This window comes from Herpailurus yagouaroundi, unplaced genomic scaffold (genome assembly GCF_014898765.1).
Source record: "Herpailurus yagouaroundi ecotype Mexico unplaced genomic scaffold, PumYag 29, whole genome shotgun sequence".
NCBI classification, from domain to species: Eukaryota; Metazoa; Chordata; class Mammalia; order Carnivora; family Felidae; genus Herpailurus; species Herpailurus yagouaroundi.
This window is the reverse complement of record NW_024412377.1, coordinates 65,487,124-65,497,332: the sequence shown is the minus strand read 5'-3', so window position 1 is coordinate 65,497,332 and position 10,209 is coordinate 65,487,124. Positions and strand designations below refer to the sequence as shown.

Sequence of the window (10,209 nt, the reverse complement as noted above, 5' to 3'; positions counted from 1 at the left end):
ACCGCGAGATCGTGACCTGGCTGAAGTCGGACGCTTAACCGACTGCGCCACCCAGGAGCCCCAGGTCACACCCATTTAAAAACAAATCTCACAGGGCGCCTGGGTGGCTCAGTCAGTTGAGCGTCCGACTTCGCTCAGGTCATGATCTCACGGTCCGTGAGTTCTAGCCCCGTGTCGGGCTCTGTGCTGATAGCTCAGAGCCTGGAGCCTGCTTCAGATTCTGTGTCTCCCTCTCTCTGACCCTCCCCCGTTCATGCTCTGTCTCTCCCTGTCTCAAAAATAAATAAACGTTAAAAAAAAAAAACAAATCTCACATTATTTGCCAATGTGTGATTTCCATCTAAGTTCTGATAATGAAATATATGGATATATATCTATATACCTTATCTTAATTTTCAGAGATAGGCAAAGGGAGTTCTTCACAGCTTAGCTTTGCCTGACTGAAGCTGACGATTTTGTAACTCCATAGCCAGACCCATGTTGTCAGTGATTTTCAATTTGCCTTGAAAGAATGCCTACTGAGGATTCCTTTTACCAGGCGTTAAAGCCAGTAAGTCGAGTCAGCCATTGTGATTGTGCAGTCACAATCTAGTTAGGAAGCACTGACCTTTGCCATTCTTCACATCCACCATCCAGGTGGCTTCTTTACCCCCAGGGCCATCCTTCACCTTGAAGACAAAAAAACCACCAGTTTTCTTCAAGTTCCCTTCGTCTTCAAGTTTCTTCTCAATCTCCTTAAAGACAAGATTTGCCTTAAATCCATCAAATGCAGAGCTGGTTGGAGCAGCCTCGATTTGATGAGTTCTGAAAGAACTGGCAGCTTCAGGAAAACCCATCTTGTAGAGCGTCTACCCAGCATTGTTTTTATGAGAGCACAAGTTCCACCTTGTGCAGCAGTTAAAACATCTAATGCCATTCTCTTTTGTAGAACTATGTAGAGAGCAAATTCCTCTTCTAGAGGTCCCCAAGATATCCTGAGGTTCCTGCACCTGCCAGGAAATGACATTCTTTACACACCTGATAAGGCTGCTGGGAACTCTCTAAGCAAGGTATCAGGCCACCATTTCCAACGAGCTTTATTGGCTTCATGCTTTTATTTTAATGTTTAATTTTATTTTAGTTATTTTAGTATTTAATAATATAATGTTATTTTGAGAGTCATTTAAGGCCTTAACTGTGTAAAGGTTTTGTATAGCTATCATAGACTCTGTTCAGGAAGCAAATAAGTAATCAATAAAGAAATATAGAAACAAGGCAATTATAGGTTAATGGTTATAGCAGATTTCAAACCCGGTGTCTGCCAGCACTGCCAGTGAGACTTTTAGATGTCAGGCTTGAAGCCTCTCAGAGGGGAGTACTTCTACTACTTCTACCCCTACTACTACTACTCCTCCTCCTCAGAGGGGAGTAGCAACTGGCAGCAGGAATCAGATGGGTCTTTTTGGTTTGTAATTCAAATGTCTTTGGTGATCCTTTTGATTGACCCATTATAAGAAGGAATTATCAGTATAAATTGGGAAAAGGAGAATGAAGAAGAAAGGTTCAACCATCACAAGAGAAGCTTGAGGTCTTCCACAGGTTTCAGGAATAAGAAAGCACATTAGTTGGCTCATAGGTTTCCTGTGAAGGAGGTACAGTTTTTATTCTGGGTATATGAGCTCATGAAGAATGCCCCTCTAACTTTATTGCAGTGGAAGTACACAATATGACCCCAGTAGGGGTCCTTCCATTTTGGAATTAAATCCCCTGCTGTATTAGACTTTCGCCCAGGACTCCTGGGTTTTTATGGGGTAGGTTTCTAGTAACTGTCAAATCAGGTTTAGGGAGGATATGGTTTGTATATTCACTTAGAGATTGATGAATTAACCCAGCCTCAAGTGAATAATTTAATAAAGCGCTATAGTTTTTATCTATTGATAGGTTTACAGTGAGAAAAGTCTTTTTATATACAATTGTTGGGGAAATCCATCCCACTAAAATATATATATACATATATATATGTGTGTGTGTATATATATATATATGGCCATGGGGTCCTGTTATTATTCCCACAAAATAACAAGAAGATTGTCCATACCTGTGCTATTGTGACAATTCTTCTGAAGTTTACCTCACGTTGTTCAACTTAGGCAAACAACAAACAGGTAAAGACAATCAGAACTAGAATTTAACATCCATAAAGGTGCATTATTGAAACATAATTTTTGTAATAATCCTCATTTCCAGAGATAGCCAAATCAAGACTAATTTGCTTGTAAAACAAGTCCAGTTTTAATAAACTTGACCTAATTAATTACATAAGCTCAGCAAGAACAGTGACTGATCATATAAATCCTTTATAATTTGCTTTGCTAGAACTTTTTGTAAGGAATCTCTAGGTTGAACTTTTAGGCCTCTCCAGGCCAGAAGCCAGCCATATACTTGCCATCAGACGTGCCTGCAATACTTAGAGAGTTGGGCAAGTTCCTCTTCTAGAGGTCCCCAAGATATCCTGAGGTTCCTGCACCTGCCAGGAAATGACATTCTTTACTCACCTGGTAAGGCTGCTGGGAACTCTGTAAGCAAGGCATAAGGCCAACATTTCCAACGGGCTTTGTTGGCTTCATGCTTTATAAAGTCAACCTTAGTTCCTTAAAGCTGTTTGGTTATTTCTGAGTCTATGCTTGATTCTCAAATATGACCTTCCAGTCAAAGCCTAGTAAAATAACCAATGGTGTCCTGTTACAAAGAGAACAGATTCTTATATAACTCATGCAAATAACTGTAATTGCCATGAAAAAGAACACTTACTGGGAGTCTGAATTTCAGAGGGTTCAGGTAGAGAGAAAGGTTAAAAGCTTCAGTTTGTTTCCCAATGAATACCTTATCCTTTTTTTGTATATCATGGATATCTTAGGAGAAAGTTGCCTTAATCGGGAAGAGCAAACAGAGAACCAGCAATTGTTTAAAACAAGAGTCATGAAAACTGTAATTTTCCTCAGTTTATTTTGTACCATGTTCCTAATTTTTGTTCAGTTTGAATGATGTCTTTTGGTTCTGGAAATTCTTACCCATTTTAGTATTAATGTTAAAGATTTCAGATACCTGTATTTGTCCTAAAAGTCCTTTTTATAAATCTTGAAGATAAAAGACGTTTTGTAAGAGCATCAGAACAATAACTATAAGTGACAAAAGACTAAAAAGTGGACATGGTTAACAGTCTGATGAGAGTTCATTTTGATGGAATTGACAAAGAAATTTGGTTATTTCTGTGACACATAACACTTTGATAATCAGAATATCAGGTGTCAACCTTATCACCAAAACATATTAAAATTTTAGGAATTGTGTATATATTTGAAGAGTTATAGCATTTACCCAAGCAATAAAACCTAAACTTAACCATTATTTGTTTGACAGTGTTTGCAGAGTAACTTAACATAACAAATAAAATGGCCTAACTGGTCAAAAAGACTTCATTTACAATTTAAATCTTGGAAGTTTGTTAAAACCTTAGAAAGTTATAAAGCACATCCTAAATAGGATTATAGATCATTACAAATCTTAAAAACTTTAAATTATTTATTTAACCAAGATGGCAATAAGAGATTTCAAACACAGACGTGTAGGGTTGTATAGTTGTTAGCAAAACTTAGGTCCTTTAACATTGAGAAGTTTTAACTTTAAGTTGTCAAAGACCTGATAAAGACAAAACATAACCTTTCATTTTCCCAGCAGACGAAAGAGAAAAAACCGTTTGCATACATATATTTACTATATGTATTATATATTATATATAATATAGAATTATAGATTTATTTATATATCATATAAATATATATTATATATAAAATTTAATATATATATTTATCAAGAGCAGAACAATCCAAGAAAACTTTGTCTTTTGAATATAGAAAAGCAGAATTTTAACCTTATACCAGTGTAGTTAAAAAAATATTTTTTTAATGTTTATTTATTTTTGAGAGAGAGAGAGAGAGAGAGAGAGAGACAGAGTCAGAGTCAGAGTGTGAGTGGGGGAGGAGCAGAGAGAGAGGGAGACACAGAGTCCGAAGCAGGCTCCAAGCTCTGAGCTGTCAGCACAGGGCCTGATGCTGGGCTCAAATCCACAAACTGTGAGATCGTGACCTGAGCCAAAGTCAGATGCTTAACCAACTGAGCCACCCAGGCACCTCAATACCTGTGTACTTTTAAAATCCATTAATTTCACTTAGTCCATTCTAACCACATATAAAATTCCTTTCCAAAGATTTCCTTTCACGAACCTTCTACAACTTTCCTTTGCCTTCAGATTTTGTCCCAAGCCATTTCTCTTCAAACAACCAATCTCATTTAGGACAAAATTACTTTCTTTTACTTTCAACAAAATTATATTTCCATTTACTATATCTTATACATCTTCTACTTTTTTTTACATACAGAGTTGTTTCCCTTATTTCCATCAGGCTTAACTACATTTAGCAGAATGTTAACTCTTAGGAACCTTAGTCTCCAGTGAAAACTAAGTAGTAACCAATTGTGAACTGTTAAAGCAGAATTTTTTTAGATGACAAATTTATGAACCAGTTAAGTGCAAAGCATGTTTGCCAACAGACCCAAATAGCCTTAGTTTCTCTGCAATAAGAAGTCAAAAGCACAAATCTACATTGAATAATTAATATTTTAGCATTCCATTCTATTTGGAAAAGACCTATATGTCCAATGAATTCAGTCCCACTTACCAGGCAAGCAAAACTTTTAAGTTTCAGATTACCAAAGACTTTGAAAGCTATCTTAACAATTACCCATGAAAACTTTGAGACAGGCAAAATTAACCATTATCTTAAGTCATCTTTTCGCTAACAAATTGGAGCGGAGATAACATGAGCTTTTGTGACCTTCAGCAAACCTAGATAGAATAAGTTCCATATTTAATGCTGATAACTGTAAAAACATGTCTATCTTAATTAAATCAACAAACTTAATTTAAATGCCAAATATGTTCTACCTGTGTCCACTTAAAAGTCAGTCAGTTGTTCCCCATTGTCAGTTTTTACCTGGGAATCTGAAGTGGGCGGTCCAAGGGGGTGCTCTCCATTCTTTGACATTGATGATGGGAGTAGGAGCCAATGGTGCCAGAGACACCGAGGATGGTATAGAAGCCAGTTTTGTAGGCTGCATCCAAGGTGGTGCAGAAACAGGAGTGGGAGGGGAAGGCAGAAGAGGCAAGGTGCCAGCAGAAGGCAGAGAAGGAGGATTCCCGGTTTTTAAATTATTTTTTTTTTCAACGTTTATTTATTTTTGGGACAGAGAGAGACAGAGCATGAACGGGCGAGGGGCAGAGAGAGAGGGAGACACAGAATCGGAAACAGGCTCCAGGCTCTGAGCCATCAGCCCAGAGCCCGACGCGGGGCTCGAACTCACGGACCGCAAGATCGTGACCTGGCTGAAGCCGGACGCTTAACCGACTGCGCCACCCAGGCGCCCCTCCCGGTTTTAAACATTGTCAGCAGGGACAGAGGAACAGACGCCAGATTTTTGTGTTGTTTTGTTTTGCTTTGTTTTCTACCAACTAGTGGAATTAGGCTGTCCATGTCAGGCTGGAAAAGACAGGGAATTTCCTGAAACAAATGGAATTTTAACAGCCGTTTGGGAATATTCCTTAAAGTTCCCATCCTGACTAACCACAGTGGGCTCCAATTATCATAGCCATTAACCTAGGAAATGAATGAGGGAGAAACCCTCACATTAATTAGAAGAAGGAACAGTAAGAGAGGGTCAGTGTCCCCTTCGTTAGGGATGGCTTGTGTTTCCTCCAGCGACTGTATATATGTCTGGGGGAGACAATATATGTCTGGGGGAGTTTACTAACCAAATACATTTGGGCAAAAACATTCTACAAGAGGCCCTTAGGTCCAGAGCCTCAAAGGCCTGGACCTAGGGTAGCTTGTGCTTTGCCCTCAGCTTGCCTTCCTTATGGTCTTTTATCAGAGTTTCTCTCCTTTTTTTCTTAATGTTTATTTATTTATTTTGAGAGGGAGATAGAGAGTGAGCAGGGGAGGGGCAGAGAGAGAGAGGGAGACAGAGAATCCCAAGCAGGCTTTGCTGTCAGCACAGAGGCTGATGTGGGACTCAAACTCATGAACCATGAGATCATGAACCAAAATTAAGAGTAGGATGCCTAACAGACTGAGCCATCCAGGTGCCCCAGAGTTTCTCTCCTTTTAACTAAATGAATTCTGACTAAAGCACTTTACATTTGGGTTTTTCCCAAATTTTTTTTCTTTCAAAAATTTTCAGGGGCGCCTGGGTGGCTCAGTCGGTTGAGCGTCTGACTTCGCTCAGGTCACGATCTCACGGTCTGTGAGTTCCAGCCCCGCATCAGGCTCTGTGCTGACAGCTCAGAGCCTGGATCTGTGTCTCCCTCTCTCTCTGGCCCTCCCCCCGTTCATGCTCTGTCTCTCTCTGTCTCAAAAATAAATAAATGTTAAAAAAAAAAATTAAAAAAACATTTAAAAAAAATTTCAAATCTGCAGAAGAAAATTTAAGCATAGCTTAATGAACACTTGTAAATCCTTCATCTAGAGTCACCAGCTGTTAACATTTTGCTTTATTGTTTTATCTGTTTATCTCTCTCTTTGTGTATATTCAGACAGATACACACGCACAAATACACACAAATTCTTTGAGATTTAGTTGCAGACATCATGGCATTTTAGTCCCAAATACATCGGAAGCTTCCTAACAAGACCACGCTCCTACAAAACCACAGGACAAATACAACACACAGGAATTTTAATGTCAATGTAGTATGATTGTCTAATATGCAGTCAATATTTGAATTTCCTCAATGCTAACCTTTATAGCTGTTTTTTAAATGGAAAAGTTATGATTCAGTCAAATATTGTGTTGTATTTAAACATTTTTTAAATTTTATTTTTTATTTTTTTAAATTTACATCCAAATTAGCATATAGTGAAACAATGATTTCAGGAGTAGATTCCTTAATGCCCCTTACCCATTTAGCCCATCCCCCCTCCCACAACCCCTCCAGCAACCCTCAGTTTGTTCTCCATATTTATGAGTCTCTTGTGTTTTGTTCCCCTCCCTGTTTTTATATTATTTTTGTTTCCCTTCCCTTATGTTCATCTGTTTTGTCTCTTTCACTCATATGAGTGAAGTCATATGATTTTTGTCTTTCTCTGACTAATTTTACTTAGCATAACACCCTCCAGTTCCATCCATGTAGTTGCAAATGGCAAGATTTCATTCTTTTTGATTGCCGACTAATACTCCTTTGTGTGTGTGTGTGTGTGTGTGTGTGTGTGTGTGTGTGTGTGTACACACACACCACATCTTCTTTATCCATTCATCCATCGATGGACATTTGGTCTCCTTTCATACTTTGGCTATTGTTGATAGTGCTGCTATAAACATGGGGGTGCATGTGTCCCTTTGAAACAGCACATCTGTATCCCATGGATAAATGCCTAGCAGTGCAATTGCTGGGTCATAGGTAGTTCTATTTTTAGTTTTTTGAGGAACCTCCATACTGTTTTCAGAGTGGCTGCACCAGCTTGCATTCCCATACCTAGACTTTTTTTTAAGTTTATTTATTTATTTTGAGAGAGAGCACAAGTGGGGGAGAGGCAGTAAGGGGGGGAGAGAGAGAATCCCAAGCAGGCTCTACATGGTCAGCACAGAGCTCAACATGGGGCTTGAACCCATGAACCGTGAGACCATGACCTGAACCAAAATCAAGAGTTGGATGCTCAACCAACTGAGCCACCCAGGTGCCCCTGTCATGTGTTGTATTTAGTTGTTATGACTCTTTGGTGTACCCGAAACTAGAACAGTTGTAGTGTTTTTTGACATTTATGACATGATAAGAGGTCTTTTATGACATTGACATTTTGGAAGAGTCTGGGTCACTTGTGGGCAATCCCATAAGTTGGTTTGTCTGATTGTCTCCTCATGATTAGATTTGTGTTAGTTGTTTTTGGCAGGGATGTTACTTGAGTGACATGTCTTAAGGACATCACACCAAGGACACATAGCTATCAGCTTATTTTAGTATTGATGATGCTCATGTGATCACTTGGTTAGAGGTGGTGTTCACTAGATTGCTCCATTTTTAAGATACCCTTTCCCCTTTCTAATTAATAAGTAGTCTATAAGGTAATACTTTGAGATTGCACGAATAGCCACTTTCACAAGTTAGCATCTGTTGATTATTCTTGCTTGGATTATGTTTGGATTCATTTTTTTTTTTTTTAGGTTTGTTTGTTTGTTTGTTTGTTTATTTTTGAGAGGGATAGAGAGCAAGCAGGATAGGGCCAGAGAGAGAGACAGAGAGAGACAGAGACAGAGACACAGAACCCCAAGTGGGCTTTGCACTGTAGTGCAAAGGGGCTTGAACTCACCAACCATGAGATCATGATCTGAGCTGAAATCAAGAGTTGGACCCCTATCCGACTGAGCCACCCAGGTGCTCCATCTTTGGCTTCTTAACATTATATTCAGTTTGGGGAACTGCTTCTGTGGTCTCATTAGGAACATATGAGTTTTGTAAAGTTCCTGGGAATAGGTGAATACCCAGGAGGTTCCCTCCTCTCCTCACTCCCACTTACTACTTCTAGGGGCCCCTTCTGTCCTCAAATCCTAGTTAGGAACCATTGTTATATGCAAAGAAAACTGGTCTTGGCTTCAGCAAGACCTTAAAAGGACACAGCATATTGGAAAGATCTGGGCTCAGATTCTGGACCCACTGCTTATTAGGTCTATGACCTTTATCAGTTTACATAACCTCCCTGAACCTGTTTCTTCAACTGTAAAATGGAGGATGATGATTGTGGCAGACACTGTTGGTAGCCTACCTAACAGCCATTCTTCTGTTTTTCTTGCTAACAGAATCCCAATTTTATTTATTTGGCATGCGCCAAGCCCCAGGAGGAGTCACAATTTAAAACAAACCTAGGGGCACCTGGCTGGCTCAGTTGGAAGAGCAGGAGACTTTTGATCTTGGGGTCATGAGTTTGAGCCCTACATGGGGTGTAGAGATTACTTAAATAAATAAAACTGGAAAAAAAAAAAAAAAAAAGCTAAGCTAACTGAAGCCTTCCAATTCAGTGTTAGTTTAGGTTTAAGTACCTGCCTCAGTTCTGGCCCAGGAGATGTAGGTAAACGATGGCCAGTTTTCTGGGAAATAATTTTCTCCTTTCTTGTAGAAAGTGCTGTCATGGAAGGAAGGTATGCTTTGTGAGCTGGGGTGGCCAGCTCAAACATGAGGTGCAAGCCTGCAATGAAACTCAACTTGCTTGGGGGAGGGGGCAGAATGGGGAAGAAAAGAGCCTGGGTCCTTGATATCATGGAGCTTCCCAACCAATCCTGGGCATACTTTCCTCCATACCCTCTGGTAAGTATGCCATTGTTGAGTTTTTCTCTTGCTTATAGTCCAGTGCATACTGACAGATATAATGATCCTTATGATTGAGGTAGGGCATGTAAAAGTATCTGTGTGCATGATGTAGGCACTCAAAGATGTTAAGTTCCTCTCATACTTTGACCCTTCATCCTATCCTTCTGTTGAACCCCGCTCCTGGGTGAACCCAATAAGCCCCTCTCTGTGCCTGCTTCCAGATTGCTAAACTGTGTTTCAGGAGACACACAATGAGGCAGATTGGCACAAACATTTACTCTTGGTGACCACCCTCAACTGGGTCCTCCACACTTTCCAGGTAGTTTCTTCCACTCTCTGGAACAATAATTTTTTCTTTCTTTCTTTCTTTCTTTCTTTCTTTCTTTCTTTCTTTCTTTCTTTCTTTCTTTCTTTCTTTCTTTTTCTTTTTTTTTAAAAGTTTATTTATTTTGAGAGAGAGAGAGAGAGTAGGAGGGGGGCAGAGAGAGGGAGAGAGATTCCCACACAGGATTCACACTGTCAGTGTGAAGCGCCATGTGGGGCTTGAACTCATGAACTGTGAGATCATGCCCTGAGCTGAAGTCAGACACTTAACATACAGAGCCACCCAAGCACCCCTGAAACAGCAATTTAAAAACTTCATGCTTCTCTTTCTTTGCCCCATACCATGCCTCCCCCTTTCTGCTTGCAGAAGAGACAACCTCATCTTCTACTTCACAGACAACAAAAAAGCCATTAGAGTGGGGCTTGTCAATATTCCTGTGCCAAATCCCTTGAAAACTTCCTCCTCTTCAGTATTAGTCTCCTATATGTCA

General features: G+C 39.7%; 1 pseudogene; it reads right to left on the bottom strand.

Annotated features, from left to right (window-relative positions):
* Positions 1-419: 419 nt before the first annotated feature.
* On the bottom strand, positions 420-842 carry LOC121011453 (sterol carrier protein 2-like; annotated as a pseudogene).
* Positions 843-10,209: the final 9,367 nt, after the last annotated feature.